Raw genomic sequence first — 11,223 nt, forward strand, 5'->3', positions numbered from 1 at the left:
TCTGTTTTCTTTGTAATCTTGTGTGGTTTCCTCTCTTCATCTAAAGGCATTATTCTGAGCCAGGTTCCTTAGGCTTCATTTAGCTGCCCATAGAGTCCATGGCACGAAAAAGGTGAAGACCGTCTGTTTTTTTTTTTGTTTTGTTTGTGTTTTGTTTTTTAGAGAAAGAGAGCGATGGGCAGGGGGGAATGGGCAGAGGGAAAGGGGGAAGCAGGCTCCCTACTGAGCAGGGAGCCCGATGCAGGACTGGATCTCAGGACCCCGGGATCAGGACCTGAGCCTACTGAGCCTAATACCCAGGCGCCCCCTCTGTTTTGAAAAAGGCCAGTGACCAGTGCCCACGCTGGGACCTCTGAGTCATTTGGATTTAGACATGGCCCCTCAGGCAGAGGGGTTGTTGAAGGGGATCTGTGGCAAATCCCGAGTGGAATCCCTGCCACTGTAACTGGGACTTGACCCTAGTCCCAGAGTAATGCCAGCCTCCATTCAGGCAGCTTGAATCCTAAAGACCATGAAGATCCATTCGCAGGACCCTGAAGTTTGAACAGATCCTGGTCTCCAACATCGTGGGGCTCTTGAAGGTGCTGGGACTGGGGTCCGTCTCAGATGGGGGAGTGTGCGGGTGCGCCCAGATCTGCTGCTGTCACTGGTGTGGCCCAGATGGGAAGGAAGCCTGTAGGCTCCTGCTGCTCAGGACTCCGGCAGAGGTCAGCCTCCCTCCGGGAAGGCTGGGGGCCTCTGTCGCCGCTCCGCAGGTGGACTGCCTCTTGAAGTACCTCCTGACCCCTGTCTCCCTCTGAGCCTCTTTCACTGAGGGCTTGGCTGGAGGATACAGAAGAGAGGTCCAGTGGGGGAACTTCAGCCTGTCAGGAGGACCCCTGCCAGCCCCCAGAGCCCGTTGTTTCTCAGAGAAGACCTCACCCACTCTGCTGAAGACTCCAGCCCCAGGTCTTTGGGTTGGCCCAGAAGAGAAGAAAGCTGAGTTCGTCCTCACCACCCCGCAGTTCTCTCCAGTATGTGTGCCTAGGGCCAAGTGTCAGAACACCAGACTCCGAGAAACTAGATACTGTGTAGACACCCTCTCCATGGGCTAAGAAGGGACATGACACATTTACTACTTTCTTCCCAAGGCAGAGGAAAAGCATTATGAAAGGACTCGGTTGGGCTGAGTCAGCTCACTGACTCATATGAAAAGAGTGCAGGAGATACCAACTGAGTAAATACTGTGAAACTCTATCCATCCCCGATGAGGGAGGAAGAGGGATCCCGCCCGCCATGGGCATGTGGGAGCTTCATCCCAGTCTGCAACCCGAGGCACTGGCTGTGCTCACCTCTCATCACACAAGTGTAAAGGCCCAGGACACGCTCCCAAGCTACAGCTCTGCTGTCCTCCAAGGCTGAACGCTATTCATCGGGGATGGATGCCAGCACCAAGGGGAGCTCTGATTCTGGTTGCCTGTGTCACAAAAAGTGGCCGAGGCCTGACAGGACGGGGGACAGAGGGAGGCCGTGTGGGAACCAGACAGCAGCATCAGTTCAGAACTAGATAAGGAGGAAGAGGAAGGCCATGGAGATTAGCCTGAGGTAGCTGAGTTTGTAGAGGAGAGGCCAGGAAGCCTGAAGCAGCTGCAACCTTCCCTTCAGACCAGTGGTGAAAAGCCTGTGAGAAACAGGAACCTTGCAAGACATGCCCTCCCATAGGCATTCGTGTCATGGCTTCCTGGAGCCATCTCCTAGGAGACCTACCTGCGCTATCCCTGATCCCTCTCCCCCTTATGAGGATGGTCACAATTCTGTATCTCCTTCCAGGCTCCTGACACATCATAGTTAAGGGGCACTCGTGGGTCCTCAGACACCGCACGACCCTGAAGGGCCTGCCATCACTGCCCAGATGTTGCTTTGGACACCTGCCATTCATTGCCCAGAACATTGGTTTTAAAAGACAGAAAGCATAAAGACCCTCACCATGGATCTCTCTTCTAGCACCAGGGGGTCAAGATTTGGATTGGGGGTGTCCTATCTCTCAGAGACCAATCAGGATCACAGGGGGTGCCCCCAGCAGGCAACTCCAGAGACTCAACATCAACACAGATTGGTATTTTATGGAAAATCACTTGAATTCCTAGAAATGCTAGCTCTGCTGTACTTTTATTTTTATTTTTTTTAAAGATTTTATTTATTTATTTGAAAGAGATCACAAGTCAGCAGAGACACAGGCAGAGGGAGAGGAATGGAAGCAGGCTCCCTGCTGAGCAGAGAGCCCGATGTGGGGCTCGATCCCAGGACCCTGGGATCATGACCTGAGCCGAAGGCAGAGGCTTTAACCCACTCTGCCACCCAGGTGTCCCTCTGCTGGACTTTTAAACTGCGAGTGGAGTCATCCAGCCAAGGAAAATGGCACCAAACCTGCTTGGCCTGGAGGGCAGCCAAGGGCCACAGAGGCTGTAGTGTGGCCGAGGCCAGAGAGGGCCAAGGTGGAGATGAAGGGGTCACACCAGCAGCCACCAAGCTCTAGGGCAAAGAAGCAGATGCCTGTGGAACTGGCAGCCTGGCTCTGAGTGGCGTCTCGAGATCGCTGAGGCCCCCAACCTGCCGTGCTTCTTAGTGGCCTACCCGCAGGGGAGCGGGCCCGGCAGAGGCACTGGCAACTCTGGGCAACACCACTCTAGTTAACTCTTCCCCACACTCAGTGGTGCAGAGCAACCATATGTTAGGCTCGTGGATGAAGTGTCAGGAATTCAGAAAAGGTAAAGTGGCAATGCTTCGTCTTTGCTCCACAGTTTGTGAGCTCAGACTTGAAGCCACGGGTGACTCAGTGGCTAAGGCCAGAACCATCTAGGGTCTCTGCACTCAGCATCCAGCTGTTGCCTGGGACCCTAGCTGAGGCTGCCCATCTCTCCATGCTGCCCTGGCTTCCTCCCAACATGGAGGCCTGGTTCAGAGGATCTCTCAAGATGGAAAGAGCCAACCAGAAGCTACACTGCCCCTTAGGACTCAACCTTGAAAGCTATGCATTGTCACCCCCTCTACCTTCAGTTGAATTAAGCTTATCGCTAGAGGCTGTGTGCTCTCTGGGGGTGAGGATGGGATGATGAGATGTTGGATACGCTGCCCTTCCAGTTTCTCCTTACTTCTAGAAACAATCCCTGGGTCCAAAGATGCTCTAAGTGCTCTGGCTGAGAAGATGCCAGGGCCTCAAATGCAGGTCTCAGGGGTCTTTGGGGACTGAGCTTGGGCTGCCTGGTGACATCAATGACCAAGCAGCCAAGGGTCACCTTAGCCTACCCATCAGAGAGAATAGTCCCCCCACCCCCCAACCTGAATCTTGGCTTTTACATGGTGGTTTTTTTTTGTTTTTTTTTTTAAAGATTTTGTTTATTTATTTATTTGACAGACAGAGATCACAAGTAGGCAGAGAGGCAGGCAGAGAGAGAGGAGGAAGCAGGCTCCCTGCTGAGCAGAGAGCCCAATGTGGGGCTCAATCCCAGGACCCTGGGATCATGACCTGAGCTGAAGGCAGAGGCTTAACCCACTGAGCCACCCAGGCGCCCCTACATGGTGGGTCTTGACAAGTCTTATAAACCTCCTTTCGTCCTTTGAGCCCAAATGCCTACCTCTCTTCACCCAGCTTCTACTGGGGTGGATACAGAGGGCTAGGGCCACCAAGGAGACAAGTGTAGCTGCCCAGGGGGAGAGTCAGGGAGGGCCTCATTGAGGAGGAGACGTTTGTGCTGCTCCTTAAAGATGAATCAGTGAGGGCATTCTAGAAGTAAAAACTGTGATTGAGTCTTAGGAGGGTGGTGAGGAAATCCAATATGAAAGCAAGGTGGGAACTGACTTCTTAGGCTGACCTGAATTTATAGGCTCTGTACGCCATGCCCAGTTTGGTCTCCAGGTCATGGTTGGCAGGAAAGGTAGAAAGAGATTGAGTTGCAAGGTAGAGCGTCCGCAGGGTGAAGGTCTTGTGGGGACTCAAAACTTTTGTGAATTTGGTAGAATCCAGGACACCTGAGCCCTGTAGATCCAGAGAATGGGCATTCTTGACCCTCTTGCCAACTATATCTAGACGTCATTGATGGGTAAACCAAAAAGCAAGGTTATTAATTTGCAAGAGTGAGGAGCACCGCTTTCCAGTGGCAGAACGGTTAAGACCCCATCCAGGACACCCCCTATCTGGTGCCAGGGTCCTGGGAAGCCAGGTTGGTGGTCTGAAGTTGGCTGCAGAAGAATTCATACCACGGGAGGTGGATATTGTATGGGGGCAATTCACCGGTTCTAGGCTTTGCCTGCTGCAGCCAGAGTCGAGAGCTCCCTACTGCCTGGAGCCCAGGTCATTGGGGGACACAGCTGTTTTCTGACTCACTCCCCTCTTGACACATTATTTTATTATGCTTGTGTCACAGAGGCTGTCGGGCTGTTCCCGGGCCTGGAGGGCCTTCTGTCTCCTCCATTAGGCGTTGATTGAATTAGCTGGACCTCAGCTTTCTCGAGGGTTCCACTGTTAGAGCTTTCAGGATAATTATGATTAGGGACGTGCGTAATCAGGTCTGTTTTAGGAAGACAGTTTAGGCTGTGAGCCTGGTGGTGCCAAGAGTGAGGTGTGACCTCAGTGTGGGGTGGGGGAAGGGCCCTCTGTGAGGCCGGCCAAGCCCTTCCCCACCTGGGAGTCTGAGAGCGAGCCCTTCTCTCCCAATTCCCAGGTGCTGGCAGGAGCAGAGCTAGCACAGGGGCAGGAGCTGGAGAGGGAGTTAAGCCTGCTTTGTTTCTCCCCGGCTTTCAGCCTCTCCTCCTGGGATCCAGTCCAGATTCAGTTCCTGGGAACCTGGCAAGCACCTGGCTCTCTGGAAGCAATTCTCCTACAGTCCCCTTGGGACCTCGGACAGGCCGGGCACCACCTTTCTTGGGCGGAGTGCGGGGCCTGAACAGAAAAAGCACTACTGAGAGCTGCTGCTCCTGGGAGGCCCGGCTCAGCCCGGCCTCCACTTCCCCGACCTGGGGGCCATGAGGCTCCTTGAGGGTGGAATGCAGGAGGAGAGGTGGGCCCTGCTCCCTGGTGGATTCGAGAAGACTGAGCAGTAGGGGAAGTTAGGGTTCACTTGCACAATTTGTGCCTTTCCTAAAACTGAGGATTCTGTCTTCCATCGCTGCTGTTCTTACCCCTCAGGGACATGCTCATGGGCAGGGGGCAGGGCCGGCTGAGAAGGCCAAGGCCCCCGTAGGACAGGACGGCTCCGGGCAGGTTTCTACATCCTGGCTCCCACCGATGGCCATCTGACCTCATTAGGAGCCAGCAGGTCTGGGTCCATAGCCCAGCTCTTCAGCTCACAAGCTGTGTGACTCTGGGCAAGTTACTTGAGTTTTCTGTCCTTCAGTTTCCTCATCCATAAAATAGAAAGGAATAATAACCATGCCTCTCTTGATGGCTTGCGAAGATTCCAGGAATTAGTGCTTCGGTTGTAGGACAGCTCTGGCAGACAGGAAACAGGACATAAGCATTGACTGTTAGGTCTGTTTTGTTATTATCATCCTAGGGAATCCAGAGGCCTGTCCTCTAAGTACAGAAGCTGTTCCTGCCCACACGGCCCCCTCCAGGGGTCTTCTGCTCCCAGCTGAAGGCCCCAAGTCCAGAGTGGGCTCCCTGATGTCCTTGCTGGCTTGTCTTCATGGGTATCTCTGTGGTCACTAGTCCTTCCTCTTCAGCCTCTTCCTGCCCAAGGCCAAGCTCACTCTGTCTTCCAAGAAACACTCCTGTTGAACCTTGCTGATAAGTTTGGCAGATAAAACACAAGATGCTTTGTATCATAAGAAAGTAATTTTTAATATAAGTCTGTCCCATGCACTATTTGGGGTATACTCTCCAAAATACTATTCATTTATCTGAAGTTCACGTTTCACTGGGCATCCTGAGTTCTTCTTTGCTAACTCTGGCAGTCCTCCTGGGAGGCCCCAGAACTAAGGGGTCTCGTGTTTGCAACAAGGAATCAGTGTGTGTGTGTTGGGGGGTGGTCAGGACTGGGTCCTTTCCTCATACTGGGAGACTGGAGGTGCTCCCACACTGGGTGTTGTGACATTGTCGGTGGTCTGGGACCCCAAGTGCCTGGCAAGCTCCTGATGGCTTGAGCAGCAGGCGTCTTGTACAGATGGAGGGCTGTGTCCTCGGTGTGCTTTGACAAAGGTCAGACCCAGGCGAAAGCCCAGTGGTTCCACCCCCTGTCGGCGAGGGAAATGGGGTGTGTGGGCTGGAAAGGGCTCCCTACACTGTTTCTAACATCGGTGGGGCGACAGTGCTCACTCAGTTAGTGAGGACTCAGGCACATGAAGAAGTTTCCTTTGGAATTAAATAGGGGCCTGACTTTGACAGGGGAATCCTCACTCAGGCCTAAAGAATGTGCTGGGAAGTTCTGAGTGTGGGGCTGGCCGGCTCTGCTGGCTGGCAGCAAGACAAGATCCCTGGAGGAGGAAACAGGCTTTTGTCTGGAACACCCTGTCTCCAGCCCTGAAGACACTGGGTGGTGTGGAGACTGGTATGGGGAGACAGCTGTCAGAGGGTCCCCGGGCGGGGTGGTGGTGGGGCAGGGACCAGCAGTGGGGGGAGGGGCAGGAGGAGAGGGAGAGCTCCAGGACTATTTCCCAAAGGCTCCTGGCACTTAAGGGTCCAGAGAGGGTGTTCTCCATACCTGGTGTGCCAGCCCAGCTCAGGGGGTGGGGTGGCTGGGCACATTCCTCTTTCATGGGCTGGGTGGCCTGGGGAAGGAAGAATTGGCGGGAAGGGCCCCAGGGGACCCGGGCTGCCGCAGACATCAGATACTGGCTCCTGTCTGGGTTTTTCCAAAAGGCAAGGTATACTTTGTGGATCGGGCCAGAACTCCTGGTGAGGTTTGGGGCCCCCACTTGTCCCGAGCTGGCTGCAAGTTTCCAGTGCAGGATCCAGGAGTGGGGGGTGCCCTGCTGTGTTCGAGACAAATGTGCATTTTACACGTTCCTGCGACTGGCCTGATTTTAAGGTCAAAAAAAGGCTGAGGAAGGGGAAAATCTGACTTGGAAATCTTGTGGAATGAAGGGGAGGCTCCCTGCTGCATTCTCTCAGCATCTCTCCTAGCCTCGTGCCCGGGCCCAGCCTCGGGGTCCCTGCCCTCCTGCAGAAGCAGCACCTGGGCCCCCAGCAAGCCTGAGCCCCGGGGTCTGACCCGTCTCCGTAGAGCACTGGGTTGGCCTTGAGCTCTGGCCTTGCCACTTCTTCTCCATGATCCTGATGAGTCACTGCCACGGTTTCCTGGTCTATGAAATGGGGCTCCTCTCGTTCGGTTTGGAAGGCAGCGAGGATAGATCATGGGTGCCGGGGGTGCCTAGCGCCCGTGGATGATTGTGTTGTTTTCCCTTGCACACCTCCTATCATCCTTGGTCAGATGTTAAGTCCTGGGCCTCCTTGTAGTTCTGCGTGACTGTCCTCCTTCTGCCTTGCCCCATAGCAGTGGGCTCCAGGTGAAGCAGGAGGACCTCTGTGGGGATGTGTGAGGAACCCTGGCTGAGACCTCATATTCTGGGCCCTTTGAGTAGAAAAGGTATTCCACTAATAGGAAAAAATCAGTTGGTTAAGCGTCTGCCTTCCACTCAGGTCATGATTCCAAGGTTCTGGGATTGAGTCCCGCATCGGGCTCCCTGCTTAGCGGGGAGCCTGCTTCTCCCTCTGCCTGGCACTCCCCCTGCTTGTGCTCACTCTCTCTGACAAATGAGTAAATAAAATCTTAAAAAAAAAAAAAAAAAAAGGACCAAATCCACTGGTTCAAGCTTAAGCTTGGAAAGTTGTTCAAGCCTTTCCATGGGCACCTCTAAGCTTCTGCGGAGAGGTGAGCCCTGCAGATAGAGGTGCACCCTGGGGGCTAAGTCCTGGGGGCAGGTGCTGTTCTAAGCACAGGTTCCGATCTCCCCTCCTAATCTGTGCAATAGCCACAGGAGGTTCTCATTTTACAGATAAGGAGACTGAGGCACCAGAGGCTCGGTCATTTGCCTGAGATCACCCAGATTGTGAGTGAACCCATATTCAAGCCCAGGTGTGTGCCCCAAACCTGTGTCTGTCCGTCATGCTGCTCCAGGTATGCTTGGCACCAGGGGCCCATCAGGGGGTAGAGGAAACCAGAGAAAGCCAGCAGGGTGGGGAGTGCACGGACAGGGATGGAGAGGGTGGCAGGCGTCCCATGGGGGGACAGCTTTCCTGGGTGCCCAGGGCCTTCCTGGGTGGGCAGCCCTCAGTCCTGGGCAAATCAGGACGACTGTTCCCCACAGTCTGCTCTTCTCTGTGGGAACATCTCAGCTCAGGAGGTGCAGAGGACAGAGAATAGCCCTACGTGTGGGAGGGACATTGTTTATCTCACAGATTGTACCATCTGTCATCTTGGGATCCTTCAGGGGCATGGCCACCCCATGCTCAGGGCCAGGAAGTGACCGTCCGCCCAAACCTCAATAACCAGAGAATGGGCCTGGGGTACCAGAGCCTAGAACTTTCTGGTTGATGGGGCAGCTCTGCCGGGAAACCATGTTCTGGTCCCTGAGATTCAGCATCCATCAGAAGGTGCCAGGGCCTCCCCGCCGTCCTCCTCTGTCTCCTCAGGGAGATGCTGAAGCTTGGGACCAGGGGCTGAATGTGGTGGGAGATCCCAGAGGAGAGCCATGGCTTGCTGGGTGGGGGCAGGGCCAGTATTCGATTCTTGAGGCAACAAAGACTCAGGCTGGATGACTCATGTGTTTTCTCTGAAGGGTTCTGGAGGCTCGGAGTCTAGAATCCAGGTGCTGGCAGGGGTGGCTGCTTCTGAGAACCGTGAGGGAAGGACACACGCAAGCCTTTCTCCTTGGCTTGTACATGGCTATCTTCACTCTGTCTTCCCATCGTCCTTCCTCCCCATGTACCTGTGCCCAAATTTCCCTTTTAAAGGACACCACACCCACTCTAATAACCTCAGTTTAGTAATTCATCTACAATAATCCTGTTTCCAATAGGGTCACTGAGATAGCGGGGGTTAGGTCTTCAACATACGGATTGCGAGGCATAAATTCAACCCACATTGGGCATGTGGCAGCAGCGAGTGTGGTGGGAAGAGTGAGTCTTGGCGTGGGGTGGGGGGGCAGTCTGAGGGACTTGGGTTTACATCTTAGCGTCTCAGACTCCTTCAGTGACCTTGGGCTCCGAGCCTCCTTCTCTGCAAAGTGGAGACTGAAAGAGTTCCTCTGTTCGTTCCTCCCTTATCCTTCTAGTGAATGGCAGCTGTGCGCCAAGCGCGAGCGGGGGGACGCGTAGTGGGCTTGGTGCAGATCAGGGGAGCCATTAAAGCTCAAGCAAGTGCAGACACACAGTAGGTGCTCTCTGAAGGTCCCTTGCTGCCCTCTCCCCTCCGGCCGTAGCGTGCAGAGCTTGGAGGGCAAGCGAGTTTCAGTTGGTGGAGGCCCCCTGGGCCTCCATTTCATGTGTCCTATCCAGAGCCTTGGGCTCGAGTGAACACCATGGATGGCCCTGGTCCAGGCAGGGTCCACCTAGGTGGCCCCCTCCATGGGGCCTCACGAGAACAAGACAGCCCAGGGCTCCCAAGGAGTGTGGGCAGTGCCCCGGCCAGCATGACAGAGCCCAGTGTGGGAGCACGAGTGTGCCACTCGCCCCGCACGGATGCCCAGGGAAGCCTGCCAGGGCTCATGTGCTACGTTCTCCCCACTGCTCTGGGCTCCTCTGATGAACTCTGAACTGGAAAATCAAAGATGCAGAACAGCACCATTGCCATTTTCCACTATTTCATGATGGTGTCAGAGCCCCAGGGCTGTTTCCAGGCCCCGCATCCTGCCAGATTGCCAGCCCCACCTCGCCCAGCTCTGAATGGAGCCCAGCAGGGCCTCTGGCCAGAGCTTTCTAAATATAGCTTCCTCCTCCTCCAGACAACAAAGAACAAATCCTCTGAATGGCTTCCGTCTAGGCTGTTTGTCAGACTTCCCCAGCAGGGTGGAGGGAGGAGCAGCACTAGCAGGGAGCGGCCAGGACTGGAGAGGAGGCCTGAAGCCTGGTCCTGAGGGACACTGAAGCCACGATGCCCAGGGACCATGGCCTTGGCCCTGTGTTCCTGCCTCTTGCCACTGGGACTGTGTGGGGTCTGCGACCCTGTCCCAGGCAGGCTCTGCTAAGCTGTGACCGAGGGACAGGAGACTAGGCAGTGCTGAAGGAGGAGAAAAATGATGATCTTCTCAGGAGATGGGAAGAGCCGGCCTTTAGGGTTGAACCCCCGACTCCACCTCGAAGCTGGGTGATGGCAGATCCTTCACTTTATACCTCAGTTCCTCATCTGGGAGGTGGGGGTGAAACCCCCTGGGGAGGGGATTAGGGAGAACATGTGTGTCGGGGCATCCATACCAAGGCTGTGTCAGGATGCCATGGGTCACGGTGTGGCCATGTGGCTCTCCAGGACGGGCATGCAGTCTGGCATCTCATCCCCCATGACCCCTGCAGTTTGCACTGGGCCGTGTCTTTAGTTTTGCCTCAGTGCAGTATGGGGCCCCTCTTCCCAGGCCTCATGGTCTCCGAGGTCCTTTAGAGAGGGAAGCAGCCATCCTGGGCCCAGCTGGGTTCTGAGGCTCCTGTGAAACACCAGCCCAGATGGGAGCAGGTAAGAAAAGCCGGAATTACTGAGCAGAGCAAAATCTTGGCTTTCTCAGCTCTGGGCCTGGCTCTGCTTGGGAGGCACCAACCCATGTCCCCCCCGCCCCGCCTACTCCATTCTGTTTACCGTAGGAGGACCTGACCTGTCCCCGAGGTCTCTAACGCGAGGAAAGGTGGGACCTTGTCTCCTGCGATTAAGGAGTGAGGAGAGTGAGGAGTGAGGAGATCTAACACTAAAAGCCTGGTCATATGGAAGCCCGCTCGTCCTACAAGGAGAGGCCACGCTGCTCCAGGAACTTCACTCCAGTTGGGCTTACAGGCCACTGCCCATCGATCTGACCCTCTCTGGATAGAGATCAGTCTGGACTAGATGTGAAATCCCTGCGTGTGGCCAGGGATAGAGACAGAGCTGCCAGTGCAGACGTCCCCCAGTTTAGACAGCCCTTCTGCTGGTAAGCTGGTCCCTGGCAGGGCTGCTCTGTGGGCATAAGGTTTTCTCTTACTATGGCCCCCCTCCACAGAGCACTAACTCAACACAACAGTGCTCTGAAGTCCGTCCTGTTATCGCCCTTATTTTTTTTTTTTTTTTT

General features: G+C 55.0%; 1 protein-coding gene across 1 annotated transcript in view; it reads left to right on the plus strand.

Annotated features, from left to right (window-relative positions):
* LOC111159415 (dickkopf WNT signaling pathway inhibitor 3) overlaps nt 1-11,223 on the plus strand; it is a 51,424-nt gene that overhangs the window by 25,542 nt on the left and 14,659 nt on the right. The window lies entirely within an intron of this gene.

Source organism: Enhydra lutris, unplaced genomic scaffold, assembly GCF_002288905.1.
Source record: "Enhydra lutris kenyoni isolate GAN:26980312 unplaced genomic scaffold, ASM228890v2 scaffoldscaffold68, whole genome shotgun sequence".
Taxonomy (NCBI): domain Eukaryota; kingdom Metazoa; phylum Chordata; class Mammalia; order Carnivora; family Mustelidae; genus Enhydra; species Enhydra lutris.